Source organism: Coregonus lavaretus, assembly GCF_964263955.1.
Source record: "Coregonus lavaretus genome assembly, chromosome: 6".
Taxonomy (NCBI): domain Eukaryota; kingdom Metazoa; phylum Chordata; class Actinopteri; order Salmoniformes; family Salmonidae; genus Coregonus; species Coregonus lavaretus.
In genome coordinates this window covers 49,303,455-49,323,097 of record NC_139993.1, presented here as the reverse complement: position 1 = coordinate 49,323,097, position 19,643 = coordinate 49,303,455, and positions in this window count along the sequence as shown.

Genomic DNA, 19,643 nt, shown 5'->3' with positions numbered 1-19,643 from the left:
CCTGTGGCACCCCCATAGAGACTGCCAGATGTCCAGACAACAGGCCCTCCGATTTGACACATTGAACTCTATCTGAGAAGTAGTTGGTGAACCAGGCGAGGCAGTCATTTGAGAAATCAAGGCTATTTAGTCTGCCAATAAGAATGCAGTGGTTGACAGAGTCGAAAGCCTTGGCCAGGTCGATGAAGATGGCTGCGCAGTACTGTCTTTTATCGATCGTGGTTATAATATTGTTTAGGACCTTGAGCGTGGCTGAGGTGCACCCATGACCAGCTCGGAAACCGGATTGCATAGCGGAGAAGGTACGGTGGGATTCGAAATGGTCGGTGATCTGTTTGTTAACTTGGCTTTCAAATACTTTCGAAAGGCAGGGCAGGATGGATATAGGTCTGTAACACTTTGGATATAGAGTGTCACCCCCTTTGAAGAGGGGGATGACCGCGGCAGCTTTCCAATCTCTGGGGATCTCAGACGTTACGAAAGAGAGGTTAAACAGGCTAGTAATAGGGGTTGCGACAATTTCGTCGGCTAATTTTTGAAATAAAGTGTCCAGATTGTTCAGCTCTTTCAGAACATCAGCTGTCTGAATTTGTGTGAAGGAGAAGCGGGGGGGGGGGGGTGCAGAGCTGGTGGCCGGGGTAGTGGTAGCCAGGTGGAAAGCATGGCCAGCCGTAGCAAAATGCTTGTTGAAATTATAGATTATTATAGATTTATCGGTGGTGACAGTGTTTCCTAGCCTCAGTGCAAGCTAGCCTTTGCTTTCCTAACTGATTGTGTATATTGGTTCCTGACTTCCCTGAAAAGTTGCATATCGCGGGGGCTGTTCGATGCTAATGCAGTACGCCACAGGATGTTTTTGTGCTGGTCAAGGGCAGTCAAGTCTGAGGAGAACCAGGGGCTATATCTGTTCTTCGTTCTGAATTTTTTGAATGGGGCATGCTTATTTAAGATTGAGAGGAAAGCACTTTTAAAGAACAACCAGGCATCCTCTACTGTCGGAATGAGGTCAATATCCATCCAGGATACCCGGGCCAGGTCAATTTAGAAAGGCCTGCTCGCTAAAGTGTTTTACAGTGATGAGGGGTGGTTGTTTGACCGCGGACCCATTACGGACGCAGGCAATAAGGCAGTGATCGCTGAGATCCTGGTTGAAGACAGCGGTGGTGTATTTAGAAGGTAAATTTGTCAGGATGATATCTATGAGGGTGCCCATGTTTACAGATTTAGGGTTGTACCTGGTAGGTTCGTTGATCATTTGTGTGAGATTGAGGGCATCTAGTTTAGATTGTAGGTTGGCCTGGGTGTTAAGCATATCCCAGTTTAGGTCACCAAGCAGTACGAACTCTGAGGATAGATGGGGGGCAATCAGTTCACATATGATGTCCAGGGCACTGCTCGGAGCTGAGGGGGGTCTCATGGTGAAATCCCTGAGCGGTTTCCTTCCTCTCCGGCAACTGACTTAGGAAAGACGTCTGTATCTTTGTAGTGATTGGGTGTATTGATACACCATCCAAAGTGTAATTAATACATTCCTACTAATAGGTGCCCTTCTTTGCGAGGCATTGGAAAAGCTCCCTTGTCTTTGTTGTTGAATCTGTGTTTGAAATTTACAAAAGTCAAGGGGTGTGAATACTTTCTGAATGCACTGAATATAAAGTGCATTCGGAAAGTATTCAGACCCCTTGACTTTTTCAAAAATGTTCTTACGTTAAAATTGATTAAATACAACAATTTCCTCCTCAATCTACACGCAATCTCACCATAAGTGAAAACCTGTTTTTAGAAAGTTTTGCAAATGTATTAAAAATAAAAACAGAAATACCTTATTTACATAAGTATTCAGACTCTTTGCTGTGAGACTCGAAATTGAGCTCAGGTGCATCATGTTTCCATTGTTTATCCTAGAGATGTTTCTATTACTTGATTGGAGTCCACTTGCGATAAATGTAATTGATTGGACAAAAAAAAAAACGACACAAGCCATGAGGTCAAAGGAATTGTCTGCAGAGCGCCGAGACAGGATTGTGTCGAGACACAGATCTGGGTAAGGGTACCAAAACATTTCTATAGCATTGAAGGTCCCCAAGAACAAAGTGGCCTCCATCATTCTTAAATGGAAGAAATTTGCTGACATTTCTAAAAACCTGTTTTTGCTTTGTCATTATGGGGTATTGTGTGTAGATTGATGAGAAGAAAAAAAAATCAATTTTAGAATAAGGCTGTAACGTAAGAAAATGTGTATAAAGTCAAGGGGTCTGAATACTTTCCGAATGCACTGTATGTGTATACCAAACCACCAATGGTATACACACACACCACAATTGCTGCTACCAGACTCTTATTTAATATTGATAATACTGCACAATTTAAACACTTGGCCCCCAATTCTCCCTTTCTCTGATACATCTGTAAATATTGTGCCTTCCTGTATTATACTTATGCTAAAATGTTTATTATTTTATACTGAGCCATTTACTTTCTATTCATATTTTATTATTTCTTATTGTTGTGCATTGTCGAGAAGGAACGTGTAAGTAAGAATATCGTTGGACGGTGTATACCATTTGTATCCTGTACATACGACTAATAAAACTTGAAACTAATGTATACATGCTATGTGTGTGCACATAACATATACAACAACAACAAATGACTTCGCTTAACATGTGGCCAATGATCATCACAGAGCCAGATGTGTATCCAGTGACCATGGAGCAGAACAAACTCAACAGCAGAAGAAGAAGCTTAGTCCTCCAGCGTCTTAGGAAGCAGCAAATCCATCTCCACACAAACTCCCCCTTAGTTAGTTGGCCTGGGTTGCAGGGTTGGGTTTGAGGTGTGTGTGTGTGTGTGCGTGTGTGTGTGTGTGTGTGTGTGTGTGTGTGTGTGTGCATGCGTGTGTGTGTTTGGAAGTTACAAGGTTCCGCTCTTGCCTTGTGTTTGAAGTAAGAGAGGATAGACCGCACGTTTGATATATTGAAACTGCCATTTGCATATTTGCCAGCGTTATTAAAGGGATCAGTTTTATCCATGCAATCAACAACAAACAGAGATAGGAGGACAGAGGAGCAGCATGGTTTAATATTACAGATGACACCCATGGAACCATCTCACCCCCCACCCCCCAGCTCAGAGCCTGATTAGAAGCTACTTAATGAGGAAGAGCTTCCCAACTCTCACACATCCCTCCCTCCATCCCTCTCTCTCTCTCTCTCTCTCTCTCTCTCTCTCTCTCTCTCTCTCTCTCTCTCTCTCTCTCTCTATCTCTCTTTCTCTCTCAATATTTACCCAGTGCTCCTCCTGTACTTGTACCAGGAGTTTCTACACAGAGGACGTTGGTGTGTGTGCATTCGTGCATGTTTGTGTATTAATCATAAAATCTGCTTGTGGCTTGAATGCAGGTGCAAACCAATTAACAAGCTGGCATTTAGAGGGCTTTAATTAATATTTTCACTGATGAAATTGAATGTCTGACAGGCAGTGGGGTGGTTGGGGTATGTGGTGGGTAGGGGGATATGCGTTGGGATGAGGGTTTTTAGCCTCTCTCTGTTGACAGCTCATAATCTTTGTGTTCAGTGAAACAGGGAGGTACTATCATGTTCCGATGCAAAATGTTTAAAATAGTTTCGCTACTAAAGTATGTGCCCTAATGCACCTGACTTGCCAGGGTAAGACATGACTTGAGTGCCTTTTTGCACCTGCTATTAGTTTGAGGTCAGGGGTCAACTGTCAGGGCCTATCCTCTAGGGTGATGATCCCAGAGACCTCTCTCCTCAGACACCAAGGCCAGGCTTCTACAGGGTTTCACAGGCCAGACCCCCAGCTGCCTCAGGGCTAGAATGCATTTACCTGTTTATGGGACACTGTGGTACCTACTATAGCCACATATCCTAATGCTTTCCCCTAAAGAATCCTTGCGGTCCTCTCAGTGTACAGTGCCTTGCAAAAGTATTCATCCCCCTTGGCGTTTTTCGTTTTTTTGTTGCATTACAACCTGTAATTTAAATGGATTTTTATTTGGATTTCATGTAATGGACATACACAAAATAGTCCAAATTGGTGAAGTGAAATGAAAAGAATAACTTGTTTAAAAAAACTAAATAAATAACGGAAAAGTGGAGCGTACATTTGTATTCACCCCCTTTGCTATGAAGCCCCTAAATAAGATCTGGTGCAACCAACTACCTTCAGATGTCACATAATTAGTTAAATAAAGTCCACCTATGTGCAATCTAAGTGTCACATGATCTGTCACATGATCTCAGTATCTATACACCTGTTCTGAAAGGCCCCAGAGTCTGCAACACCACTAAGCAAGGGGCACCACCAAGCAAGCGGCACCATGATGACCAAGGAGCTCTCCAAACAGGTCAGGGACAAAGTTGTGGAGAAGTACAGATCAGGGTTGGGTTATAAAAAAATATACGAAACTTTGAACATCCCACGGAGCACCATTAAATCCATTAATAGAAAATTGAAAGAATATGGCACCACAACAAACCTGCCAAGAGAGGGCCGCCCACCAAAACTCACAGACCAGGCAAGGAGGGCATTAATCAGAGAGGCAACAAAGAGACCAAAGATAACCCTGAAGGAGCTGCAAAGCTCCACAGCAGAGATTGGAGTATCTGTCCATAGGACAACTTTAAGCCGTACACTCCACAGAGCTGGGCTTTATGGAAGAGTGGCCAGAAAAAAGCCATTGCTTATAGAACAAAAATAAGCAAACACATTTGATGTTCGTCAAAAGGCATGTGGGAGACTCCCCAAACATATGGAAGAAGGTACTCTGGTCAGATGAGACTAAAATTGAGCTTTTTGGCCATCAAGGAAAACGCTATGTCTGGCGCAAACCCAACACCTCTCATCACCCCAAGAACACCCTCACCATGTTTTTCATCGGCAGGGACTGGGAAACTGGTCAGAATTGAAGGAATGATGGATGGCGCGAAATACAGGGAAATTCTTGAGGGAAACCTGTTTCAGTCTTCCAGACATTTGAGACTGGGACGGAGGTTCACCTTCCAGCAGGACAATGACCCTAAGCATACTGCTAAAGCAACACTCGAGTGGTTTAAGGGGAAACATTTAAATGTCTTGGAATGGCTTAGTCAAAGCCCAGACCTAAATCCAATTGAGAATATGTGGTATGACTTAAAGATTGCTGTACACCAGCGGAACCCATCCAACTTGACGGAGCTGGAGCAGTTTTGCCTTGAAGAATGGGCAAAAATCCCAGTGGCTAGATGTACCAAGCTTATAGAGACATACCCCAAGAGACTTGCAGCTGTAATTGCTGCAAAAGGTGGCTCTACAAAGTATTGACTTTGGGGGGGGGGTGACTAGTTATGCACGCTCAAGTTTTCAGTTTTTTGTCTTATTTCTTGTTTGTTTCACCCCAAAAAATATTTTGCATCTTCAAAGTGGTAGGCATGTTGTGTAAATCAAATGATACAAACCCCCAAAAAATCCATTTTAATTCCAGGTTGTAAGGCAACAAAATAGGAAAAATGCCAAGGGTGTTGAATACTTCCGCAAGCAACTGTAGATGTTTATTAAGGAAGCTGGATAGTCTTAAAACATATATTTCACCTCTTAGACCTGAATACCTTGTGTTACCTTCCAGAATTACAGTTTTTCTCCATTAAATGGTTTTGAGGCGATTGTTTTTTACACATTTCTTGAAACCTTCACCCATTTTCTCAAAACTTTAAACACAATACCAAATCTTCAAACTACATTCACAAAACCCCTGACTCTTCTGGCAAAATCAAACAATCGCCTCAAAACCATTTAATCTGTGCTCAAAATCAAACAATGCTTTCAGATCATACACACAGCCAGTCAATATATAAACACTACAGAGCGTACATTAGACACTACATCAAAAAATGGAGAACACAGCGTCCAGGGCATGTAGTTACAGATTTAAAAAAAAAATGGTATATAGTAAACGCATTTTGCAATTAAAACAAAAAGTATAGTAATCACAACATAGTACAGTGAATATATTGTATGCTGTAAGTACTGCAAGTAATACACTATTGAATGTCTGTATATTCAGCACTTGCATAAAAATACAGTAGTCCAACTGCAAAAGCCCAAAGAACAAAGAAAACTCTAAATGAAAAGCACATTACAGTACACTAAAAAATGTTGTGCAAGTGCGAAATCAAAGTCAATGAGAGATTCATTCTGCCTCAGCATCACGTCTTTGTGCTGGTTCCGGCCAGAGGACTTTGTCCACATCACAGGCAACGTTGTACCTTGCCAGGCAACGGGGGAAAAACCCTCTGGTGTGCCGTATCCAGCCTTGACCACACTCCACACCTATGTCACCACAGGCCAATTCCATTGCCTGTAAGAGATTTTCCCTGGGATATGGGTTTCGGTCATAGACCTTCCACCGCCACGCAGAGAAAAACTATTCTATTGGGTTGAGGAAAGGGTTGTATGATGGAAGGCAAACATTTATGAATCGCTGGTTGATGTTGAACCACTCGCGTATCTGGACACCACGGTGAAAGCTGACATTGTCCCAAACCGCAACATAGACAGGATGCACTGCCTGCTGATGATCCTGCTGCTCACGCTCAAACAAAACATCCCGAAGACCACCCAGAAATGTAAGAAGATGTTCAGTGTTATATGGCCCCAGGGTTGCATGACGTTGGAGAACCCCACGATTACTTATGGCTGCACAAAGGGTGACATTGCCACCACGCTGGCCAGGGACTTCCACAATGTAACATTGGCCAATTATGTTCCTGCCTCTCCTTCTCCCCTTCGCCAGATTGAACCCTGCTTCATCTACAAAAATGTATTCATGGGGCCTTTCCATGGAATCCAATTCAAACACTCTCTATATATAAAAATAGATAGACAAGTAGTTTAGTAAGTGATACAGAAAGACAGACTTCTGCAATAGTGCATTTGTATGCACTCCTGATTTACATACACTACAATATAGTGCAGATTACAGTAACAGTAGGCTAGTAGCATAGCATTGTACTGTAAGCATCATCGCTGAAAGTGTCTGAGTGTACACTTACTTGCACATACTGAAATCGTAGATATTTGACCCTTTCTGAGTTGCGCTCAAAGGGTACTCTGTACACTTGCTTCATGCGTACCCTGTTGCGCTGGAGGACACAGTCAATGGTAGAAAGGCTGGTACTGTTGATTCCTTCAAAGTTTACATTGTGTTCAACAACTCTTTACTGTATTTCACGCAGTCGGATGGCATTGTTTTGAAGGACCATATCAACAAACGTAAACATACAGTAAAAATAGTAATGGACATTATCTCTAAATGTAAAATATTGTATGGTAAGAAAATTATTCTTTTTTTCCCCAGTCCCCTTTCTATTGACAAAGTGATGTACTGAATCAAATGTATACAGTAAACTTTCAATGACCAAAATAAAAAGAAACCAGTTCTCTTCTCTGAATGTCCTGATTATGGTGGCCACATAGAATCTGCTCAAATTGGGTTGTACTCTTTGTCCTGCTTCCCTCATTGTCATTCCATCAACAACAACACGGTCTATCACAGTTGCTCGAATTTCTTCTGAAATTACTGTTCTTGGTCTTGCTCTTCCTCGTCCTCGTACTCTTCCTCCTCGTCCACCACCTCTTACACGTATTCTTCCTCCTCTGCCTCTCAGATTGTTTCCATCCATTGTTGGTATCAACATTCAACGCACCTGTGCCACCTGTGCACTCTGAACTGGCTTATATTCTGTACAATTGGCTTGATCACATCATTAGAAACAAGTGTGAACAATTTGGAGTCGTTGTGTGTAATCGATGACAACTATGTTGTAGTTGAGTTTAACTTTTGCCGCCTGTGTTTCCCATTTTGTAACACAAGTGCATCACAGTGCGAAATGTGTTTTAGTGAGTGAGAATGTGTTTAGAGTTTTGCTAAAAGAGTGATTGATTCGACAAATGGGTTTAGGCCACTGAGTATTTGGTTCAGAGAATGAGGTTCAGTGTTTTAGCAATTCAGAAAAACTGTAATGCTTAGACTTAGGCCTAGATTCAATCAGATCAAGCTTTAACTGGTGATAGGAGATACCCGCATAGCGGATGTTATGGGGGTGTTTGAGGTGGAACTGTGTAAGCAGCATCAGTGAGCAGCTGCTCTTGCAATCATTGTCATGAAACCACACCCCACTCCCGTTTGAAGTTCAGAACGAAAAAGTGTAGGCTATATAGAAATAATTACGCTCAAATTGAAAAGTCATTAAACAAAATAATGAAGGTGTAGATTACATCTCACATTCCAGTGTTCCAACTTGTAAACAAGGCTGCATGTAATTTCTCTTAACACGACTCCGTGCAGCCAATGGTAATGTCCACTTTAGGTATAATGCCAGAAGGCGTTTTTGGATTTGACAGTTCTAACGCAGTTCCACCTCCGACACCTCCAAACCGCTATGCGGATGTCGGGTAAAGTGGATCTGATTGAATAGAGCCCTTAAACTCAAAAATATCCTTGAGGTGCAGAGAAGACCCGGGTTCGATACCCTGTTGGTCACATGTGCATGGGCTTTGAACACTGTGGCTAAAGGACTGACAACGACCTATACAGTCTCTGCCTTTCTTTTCTTTATAGCAAATATTTTTATCGCCATATTTTTATCGCCCCTTGATAATCTAATATTCTGTCGACATATGCAACTATACATCCAGCGACATATTAATTTAGTTGCATTTAGAGTAGACTGCTCTCATCTGCATGTTGATCAGCATACGTTAAGGACTGATTGGGAAGGCACTCAGACAGAACTAAACTGTGTTTGCTCAGACCACACACAATTTAAAAAAAACTACTAGCAAAAATAAATCTGTGGGGGTTGTAAGAGAGCCTGATTATGTGTGTCTCAGACAAATTGTTGGTAATGAGTCAAGAGACTGCGCTTGATCACATACATTAAATCAGCTATCATTACATACATTAAAAACCATCATTACCAAATTAGGGCCTAGATTAATCCCGTTAATGACACAGTGGAGCTCGTGGGAAAAGACCCAGACCCAGATGTCTGCTCGCCTTGCTGTGATGAAGCATCGCCTGCAGAAATACGCATGTAGACTCCTCCTCTCTCTGCTCTCTTCCTTACTCTCTCCCCCCCCCCCCCCCCCCCCCCCCCCCCTCTATCAATTCAATTCAATGTAAGGGCTTTCTTGGCATGGGAAACGTATGTTAACATTGCCAAAGCAAGTAAAGTAGATAGTAAACAACAGTGAAATAAAAAATAAATATTAACAGTAAACATTACACTCAGAAGTTCCAAAGGAATAAAGACATTTCAAATATCATATTATGTATATATACAGTTTTGTAACAATGTGCAAATAGTTAAAGTACAAATGGGAAAATAAATAAACATAAATATGGGTTGTATTTACAATGGTGTTTGTTCTTCACTGGTTGCCCTTTTCTTGTGGCAACAGGTCACAAATCTTGCTATCTCTTTCTTTCCTCTCTCTCCTTTTCTCTTTCTCTCTACCTCTTTTTCTCTTTCTCTCTACCTCTTTCGCCACTGTCTGTCTTTTGCCCTCTTTCGCTCTCCCCCCGTTCTCTCTCTCCCTCTTTCCCATGATGGTAATACAGGGCTGCTCCTGCACAGCGCCGCCACTTGAATTGCAAACGAGGTAGAATGCATGCAGCCGACTGCTAATGAGAACAGATCCCCATGATAAGGAGAGAGAGAGAGAGAGAGAGAGAGAGAGAGAGAGAGAGAGAGAGAGAGAGAGAGAGAGAGAGAGAGAGAGAGAGAGAGAGAGAGAGAGAGACAGAGACAGAGACAGAGACAGAGTCAGAGAGAAAGCGAGGGCTCGAGCAAGAAAGGGACAGCGAAAGCGAGAGAGGGGGAATTAATTGGTGAATAAATGTTTTAAAAGAGGGAGAGGGAGAGCGAGGAGATCTGAATGGAGGATAAGAAGTGGCAGTAGGAACTGTGATGTCCCCAATTAGGAGTGGTGTCACCCCCTGTCTGGGCCTCAGTAATAAAGCCCTCACTCTGTTTACCCTCTCACATGGATCCCTCCCTCACACACTGTTAACATTCTAATGTCCCAACCTGGACTCAGGGGTAGACCTAACACAGTAAATGTAAATACGGGACACTCCAATTAGTACGATATGTTATGTTTCATATGTTATGTATTCATTTGTGGATGTCAATCATCCATTTTCTATGATACATTATATGTACAAAAGTATGCGGACACCTCTTCAAATTAGTGGATTCGGCTATTTCAGCCACACTCGTTGCTGACAGGTATATACAATTGAGCACACATCCATGCATTCTCCATAGACAAACATTGACAGAAGAATGGCCTTACTGAAGAGCTCAGTGACTTTAAACGTCATAGGATGCCACCTTTCCAACAAGTCAGTTCGTAAAATTTCTGCCCTGCTAGAGCTGCCCCGGTCAACGGCAAGTGCTGTTATTGTGAAGTGGAAACGTCTAGGAACATCAACGGCTCAGCCGCGAAGTGGTAGGCCACACAAGCTCACAGAACAGGACTGCCGAGGGCTGAAGCGTGTAGCGCGTAAAAATCGCCTGTCCTCTGTTGCATCACTCACTACCTTGTTCCAAACTGCCCCTGGAAGCAACATCAGCACAATAACTGTTCGTCGGGAGCTTCATGAAATGGGTTTCCATGGCCGAGCAGCCGCACACAAGCCTAAGATCACCATGCGCAATGCCAAGCGTCGGCTGGAGTGGTGTAAAGCTCGCCGCCATTGGACTCTGGAGCAGTGGAAACACGTTCTCTGGAGTGATGAATCACGCTTCACCATCTGGCAGTCCAACGGACTAATCTGGGTTTGGCGGATGCCAGGAGAAGGCTACCTGCCTGAAAACATAGTGCCAACTGTAAAGTTTGGTGGAGGAGCAATAATGGTCTGGGGCTGTTTTTCATGGTTTGGGCTAGGCGCCTTAGTTGCAGTGAAGGGAACATTTTACTCTACAGCCAGTGGTGTAAAGTACTTAAGTAAAAGTACTTTAAAGTACTACTTAAGTAGTTTTTTTGGGTATCAGTACTTTGCTTTACTATTTATATTTTTGACTACTTTTACTTTTACTTCACTACATTCCTAAAGAAAATAATGTACTTTTTACTCCATACATTTTCCTTGACACACAAAAGTACTCGTTACATTTTGAATGCTTAGCAGGACAGGAAAATGGTCCAATTCACACACTTATCAAGAGAACATCCCTGGTCATCCCTACTGCCTCTGATCTGGCGGACTCACTAAACACGAATGCTTCGTTTGTAAATTATGTCTGAGTTTTGGAGAGTGCTCCTGCTATCCGTATATTTTTTTTAAACAAGAAAATTGTGCCATCTAGTTTGCTTAATATGAGGATTTGTATATGAACTTGAATTTGAAATGATTTATACTTTTACTTTGGTACTTAAGTATATTTGAGTAATTACATTTACTTTTGATACTTAAAAATATTTCAAACTGAAATATTTTTAGACTTTTACTCAAGTAGTATTTTACTGGGTGACTTTCACTTTACTTGAGTCATTTTCTATTAAGGTATCTTTACTTTTACTCAAATATGACAATTGGGTGCTTTTTCCACCACTGGCTACAGCATACAATTACATTCTAGATGATTCTGTGCTTCCAACTTTGTGACAACAGTTTGGGGAAGGCCCTTTCCTGTTTCAGCATGACAATGCCCCCATGCACAAAGCGAGGTCCATACAGAAATGGTTTGTCGAGATCGGTGTGGAAGAACTTGACTGGCCCTGACCTCAACCCCATCGAACACCTTTCGGATGAATTGGAACGCCGACTGCGAGCCAGGCCTAATCGCCCAACATCAGTGCCCATCCTCACTAATGCTCTTGTGCAAATATGAAAAATGTAAGTCGCTCTGGATAAGAGGGTCTGCTAAATTACTAAAATGTAAATGTAAATGAGTGGAAGCAAGTCCCCGCAGAAATGTTCCAACATATAGTGGAAAGCCTGCCCAGAAGAGTGCAGGCTGTTATAGCAGCAAATGGGGGACCAACTCTATAGTAATGCCCATGATTTTGGAATGAGATGTTCGACGAGCAGTTGTCCACATACTTTTGGTAATATAGTGTATGTTACAAATTACAATTTGTATGATATGTTACATGAATTGCAATTTGCACAGTATGTTATGAATTTGCAAAATGTATGATATGTTACAATTTCTTGTGGCTAACGCTAATGTTAGTTAGGTGGCTAATGTTAGCTATGCTAGGGGTTAAGGGTTAGGAGTTAGGAGTTAGTTTAAAGGGTTAAGGTTATTGGAAGGGTTAGCTAACATGCTCAATAGTTGCAAAGTAGCTAAAAAGCAGTAAGTAGTTGCAAAGTTGCTAATTAGCTAAAAGTTGTCCGTGATGACATTCCAACACGCAACCTTAGGGTTGCTAGACTTTCACCTTTTGCCTTTAACCTTCTGTCTTATGTAACCATACCAAAGGTAACATATCATACTAATTTGAGTGTCACGGATTTACCTTTACTATGTTATGTCTAGCCTATGAGACCAGGCTGAATGTCCTGGACAGGTGGCCGTGGAGCCTCACATTAATTACTTGGCCGTTCCTATGAACCCCTCAATCTCATTCATGTTTGCCTCCAAATGGAAATCTGAGCGCCGGTTTAGGACCGTTACATTAAAACATAATAAGTACTATTCACCAAATTTGGAAAGCATCGGCAGCCTATTAATACTATGCCATGCAACTGTTTTGGTCTCCTCTTTTTTTTATTGACTGTTTGGATATAGCCCGATAAAAAGGAACGTATGATGTGCATTTTAAAAAGGATGTGATCCCGGTGATATTCCATATTTTCGGTCTCTCTCTGGCCCTCTTACAGACAGCCTACTGTTTGAGAGAGGCCATGCTACGTTTCGGTTTAATTACAGGTGTTTAAAATATATGTAACTCCCCTACAATCTATTCTTAACAGGCAGATCGAGTGATTTAAGGCAATCTCCTTAAACAATTTCTGCTAACATAATAATGTATGGTGGTCACTTCGAGAATGATAAGCGTATTGAAAGGCATATCTGTGTATGAAAAGCCTATATTTCTTGGCTTTTATTTTCCAGTCTATCTCTTTCGCTCTCTCTCTCTCTATTCTCTCTATTTTTTTCTCTTTCTTGACATTTCTCTGTGGAGAACAATCCTCTTGTTCTGTGGTCTCTTCTGTACCGTAGTAGATAGGAAATTGCAACGGAATGGACATTCTTCAGATTCACTGACTCCAAATTGACAACTTTCATCTGGTGGAATCCACGGATGCTGTATTGTTTTCAGAGTGTAGTGAACCTAAAAAGAAAGGGTAAACCCATTTCGGTGTGTGTGTCTCTGTGTGTGTGTGAGTGAGTGTGTGTCTGTAGCTTTACCTGTGTGTGTGTGTGTGTGTGTGTGTGTGTGTGTTTGTGTTTGTGTGTGTGTGTGTTAATTTGCTTGTTCGTGTGTCACCAGAGACGTGTTCTTTGGGTGGAAATATACAACAGAAGACCCTAGATAAAGTGGAAAGATTACATTTGTCCCCGCGTGTAGCGGTGTGAGAGGAGGCTGAGAGAGGAAAGAGTCAGAGCGAACGTAATGGTTGTATTACTGCACTCCACCATGCATTATTAATGTTAACGTGATCAGGACAGGTGGACAAACCCAGGAGAGATATCACTGCTTAATGAACAGACCTCGCTCTGTCTTTTTCTCTATGCCCCTCTCTCTCTTTTTCTCTCTCTCTATCCCCCTCCCCAAACCCCCCGGTACAGGACCTAGCAGCTGTTATTGTTGAATTGAAAGGTAAGGTAGCCCCCCTATTTAATTTACAAATAACATCTACAGTCTCTCCTAATAGACCAGCCGTGTGTCAGAGCCGTGGTTGCACCCGTCTGCATTTTAAATGAGGAGGTACATAGGTTTTAGCGCTACATGGATATGTCAGTCGATACCCAGATTTTTTTTTTTTCATATGTATTTTTTTATATATATATTCCAGGAATTGAAATAATGAAATGAAAATGATCGTCCTTCTCATTGAGAGTCTTCGAAGGCTGCATCTTTCGGGGCAAAAACATGAACACCCATCAGTTAAATGATACCGGCATAGACATCAATTAAAACGTAATGTTGACACACTCAAAATTGAAATATATCTTGCACAGGGGGGATTTTGTGGCGTTTGAATATACTGTATTGCTTGTGTCTTTGGGATAGCGTAGGTTATAGTAAAACAGTGCCAAACAAGTGGCCGGCAGAGCGCTCTCAGATTATTAGAGCTGCATTTTATAGTGCAGTATAACGTTATATATTTTGTATGGTGTGTTCACTAAGTGGTTACCCGCTGCTCACATTCCGGTAGACCGGTAAATATGAGACTTGAGTTTTCCTCCGTCCTGGTAAGAACCGACTGGATGATAAAATTTTGAGCTGCTCTATTATACATATATTGTGGACTATCGTAGCCAATATAGTATACCAAACGTATACTATTCAGAACGTACACTATTCACAAGCATCAAACTAAGTACAAATGCACACTACTCATATGCATCAAACTAAGTCAAAACATGCAGAATTCATACGCATTAAACTAAGAAGTTGAAAATTTAGGAAACGTCCTTTTCAGCCACGTAAAGGCCTTATGCTCTTTGCATAAAGATGATGTGTTAAATCGATGTAGCATACAGCCTTGTCTGTCCAACACATACAGTGCATCTGTTATATTTTCAGGTGTTTTAGAGGAGATCCAAACATGCAAGGTAACACACTAAAAACCGACTTTACTTCTTTAGGAATCAGTGCAAGCAATGCTTTTACTGAGGAGAACATTGAGTCAGTCTGGTATCCTGTCTTCGTGTCTTGAATGGTGCTGAGGCCTTCCATGTCTACCATGAAACAATATAATATGTTTTAAGTCCTTTACTGCCCCCTACCGTATTGTGGTGGTTTGACTGACTGAGTGGCTAAATGGCAGGCAGATGGCTCATGTGGGAAATACTGCAGTGAATACCGAACCATTGTAGCTCTAAGAATGCACTGATCTAAGGAAGGAATGACGTATATGCTTCTCGGTAATCAAAACAAATTTTACCGGCTTAGAGATGTACAGGGATGGGGTTTGTCAGTTTCCATTATTTCACTGAAAGCATAAAGCGTAGGTATTATTGTGCTACACAACAGTGCTTCTGTCCATGCATGTGTGCATGTGTGTCTTATTTGAAGGAGTAGGCATTTACACAAATGTGTTGTTAGTTTAGGTACCAGTAACATATTTTAGAAAATAATTGAGCACCCTAACTAATACATTCAATTAATTGTTGTGTTCTGTTCTCTGTCAGTATTTGTCAAGTTGATAGCACAGATATAACGAATAAGATAGATAAAAGAGATGCACCTGTCATTAGCAGAATACATGATTAGTCAATTAGATTGCTCTATAATTGGGAATAGATTAGGAATACAATGTGAGCACCACAATAGTAATACTTTCTCTAAATAGGTGAGACCCTTGCAGGTCCTGTTTGGTTGGGCAGGAGGACAAGTTTGCCGGTGTAGAAGGGTCCAGGGTAGAGTGGACCAGGGGGGCAGAAGGGGCGCAGTGCAGACACCAGGCCACCCATCATTTGACCGGCAGCTCAGGCCTTGTTTACCACCTGAATCCCCATCCATGCTGATGAGGAGGGAAGACGGCAGAAATAATGCATAAGGAGGGATAAACACACACACAAATATATACACACACACACAGAGAGAGAGAGAGAGAGTGAGACACAGACATAGACACACTTTGCTTTACGCACTGCAGCTCTTCAGACAGGTATTACTGGGGTTAATGTAATACTTATGGAGGTGGTATGGTAGAGGGTGAGGGAGGGATGGGAGGTAGGGGGATGAGGGGGGAGGATTTGGGTCTGTGATGCCGCCTCCTCCCTAGCTCAGCCTCTCCTAACCGACGGAGCGCAGCTCCTCTTCAGGCTGGAGGAGACATGAGAGAGGCCCCGGGTTTATAACACACTGCACCACCCCTGGCAGCCAGACACATACACACACTCTCCTCCTCCTCCTCCTCCTCCTCCTCATCCTCCGCCACCTCCTCTTCATCATTCTCCTCATCATCCTCCTCTTCCACTGCTCCTCATCATCATCATCATCCTCCTCCATCACCACCTCCTCTCATCGTCATCCTCCTCTGCCACCTCATCCTCCTCCTCATCATCATCCTACTCCTCCGCCACCTCCTCCTTAACCTCCTCCTCATCATCTTCCTCATCTACCACCACCTCCTCTCCTCCTCTTCCTCCTCCTCCATCACCACCTTCTCGTCCTCTCCCTGTTACAGGCTTTAGTCATGGGACTGCGTTTGGGGATTCCAGGAACGAGGAGATGCTATGAAAATAACGCTGGGATTAGATATCCTGGATAATCTTTTGGAAGCCGTATGTATGTTATGAATGTTAATTATATTATGTTAGTTTCTGCATCCCAAAAAGCCCCGTATTCCCTATATAGTGTATTACTTTCGACCAGAGCCCTATTGTCCCTGGTCAAAAGCAGTCTACTAAATAGGGAATAGGGTATAATTTGGGAAAGAACCTACATGTGTGTTATTATCATGTCACCTGACGTGAAGAGTGGGTTCTGTTGTAGCCGCTGGGTCCCACTTCTCCATTGTCCATTATGTACAAATCCCTATCTTTGATATCAAAGGGCAATTGTATTTCCAGATTTTAACAAGCCAGATATGTTTTGCCGGATAGGTTGTTAGTAACATGTATCAGACAGGGGTCTACAGTAATACCACTGAGAGTTAGGCCAGTATAAATTATCTGAACCAGCTGTCCAGTGTAAGCTGTCATTATCTTTCATTAGAGCAAAAAACAACAACATTACGAAACAGTAAAACCTAGAATTGATTGTGGCTTTTGGGAGGGTATAACATTGTAGCTTCACCTGAGGCTGAAGCTTACCTGTGCTTTTGTACATACTTTATTCTTACCTGGTCTCTTGCTATGTCTTAGACCCTGTATGATATCTTTCTGCTTCAATTCCCCAGCCACAACAATCTGTTTGAATTCACAAGGTTGTGAGCCAGGCTTGTTTCTCCTGCTTGACTAGCTTAGTGTATAATTCACGACCTCACCATCGGTTATGAATTGACAAAGTCCACACAGAGGGCAACAATATCCAACAATATCAGATGGATAGAACAACACAAACACCAGACAGCCGGACCATCACACAAACAGAAGACAGACAATATCTCAAAGGAAAGAAAGGATTGAGAGGAAAGAGGGAGTGATCCAATAAAATTGAAACATTTGGTGTGGTGATAACCAGAGAATGAAGGAAGGTGTGTTTTGGTGGTGTAGGTGTGTTGGTAGTGGACTATCTCCACAGCACAGCTTGTCACTAATCAGTGTTTTCTGGTGGTAAGGAGCACTGACGACGCCTAGCATGGACAGCAGTATGCAGCTAGACTAGCTATGTCTCGCTACAGGGAGCTAGCTAGCTGCATACTTCAGTCCACGCCACACATCCTCTCTACCAATACCACCACAAACCACAAACCATTGATTATTGACAAGCTGTGCTGTTATGGAGTATTCAGCATAGACAGCAGCAAGCAGCTAGCTAACCTCCCAGTTGTGAAACACAACAGAGAGCTGAGAGAGCAGCCTGGCTAACAAAGCCACCGCCACCAGTCTGGTCTGAGGGAAACATGGAGCCTGAATATTTTATGACTCCTCCGAGCACAGAGAGACTACAGAACTAGCCTGGCCATGATTGGAGAGGTGTTGCTCAGTGCTCACTGAAGGTCAAGACAAAAACCAACGTAGAGAAACAGAAGCAAAAGGCTTATCTGAGGAACAACAAATACAACAATACGTCTTCCTGATAAGTATTGTATAAAACACTGTAAAGCACCACAGATTTAGTTTTTCTATACATTTACTATTGCTCTATCTCTGTTACAACGTACAGAACACCGTTTTGAGTTTATATGTGCATGTGACGTAAGTGAAGTGTTTCTAGTACATTAATAACAGTCAAAAAGGGGATCACACAATACAACACCATATTCATATCAAGTCAGAGCCACAGGGTGACCAGAGAATGATTTTAAAACGTAAGCATCTGGAGTGAGAATATCTTGAATGTGCTACGAAGAAGATGCATAATCATTGCCACAGTTCAATGGTTTCATTATTTGAGATGTAATGCTGTGCTCTGACTATGAGTACATGCTTTTGATATGCTATGAGTTTGTGTCCCAAAATAGCAATGTGAATGCAATGGCAGTCCTCATTAAGACCTCTTGCATTGTGAGCAGAAGGAGACTGAGTCATTTTCTGTCATGCCCTGACTCAGGGGACGTTGATTTGTTGAGTCAGGGTGTGTATATTCCGTGTTATGTTGTGTTTTTCTATGTTTTGTTCTAGATCGTTTAGATCTATGTTGGCCAGGGTGGTTCCCAATCAGAGGCAGCTGTAGCTCGTTGTCTCTGATTGGGGACCATACTTAGGCAGCCTGTTTGGCACCAGTCTGGGTGGGATCTTGTTCCGTATAGGTATGTTATTAGTCTACCTTGGACTTCACGTATCGTTTGTTTGTTGTTGTTCGTGTTCAGTACGTTAATAAATATGTACGCTTATCACGCTGCGCCTTGGTCCGTCTCGTCTATATACGATTTTGACAGAAGATCCCACCAAATGAGGTCCAAGCAGCGTGTCCAGGAACAGACAGCCTGGACCTGGGAGGAGATCCTGGACGGGAAGGGATCCTGGACTTGGGAGGAGATTCAGGCCGGAATGGATCGCCGTCCTTGGGAGGAGACTGTGGAGGTGCGCTATAGAGAGGAGCAGCGGCAACGCAGAGGGTGCCGGCCGAGGAGGAAGCCCGAGAGACAGCCCCAAGAAAATGTTTGGGGGGGGCTAAAAGGGTGGTTGGCGGAGCCTAGTGTTAGAGCAGAGCCAACTCCCTGTAATCATGCTAGGAAGCGTGTGACTGGGCAGGCTCCGTGTTATGCGGAGCCACGTACTGTGCCGCGAGTATTCCGGCACAGTCCTGTACGTCCTGTGCTAGCACCACGCACGTGTCGTGCGAAGATGGGCATTTAGCCAGGACGGGGTGTGCCGGCTCAACGCTCGTGGTCTCCAGTACGCCTCCTCGGTCCCGTATATCCTGCGCCGGTGCTACGTGCTGTATCGCCAGTACGAGTGCACAGCCCCGTACGTCCTGTGCTGATGCCTCACACATATTGTGTGGAAGTAGGCATTCAGCCAGGACGGGTTGTGTCAGCTCTCCGCTCCAGACCTCCAGTCCGCCTTTACAGTCCGGCCCAGCCCGTTCCGGCTCCCCGCACCAAGCCAGTGGTGCGTGTTCCCAGTCCGGCCCGGCCCGTTCCTGCTCCCCGCACCAAGCCAGTGGTGCGTGTTCCCAGTCCAGCCTGGCCTGTTCCTGTCCATCGCACCAAGCCAGTGGTGCGCGTCGCCAGCCCGGTCCGGCCTGTTCCTGTCCCTCGCACCAAGCCAGTGGTGCGCGTCGCCAGCCCGGTCCGGCTTGTTCCTGTCCCTCGCGCCAAGCCAGTGGTGCGCGTCGCCAGC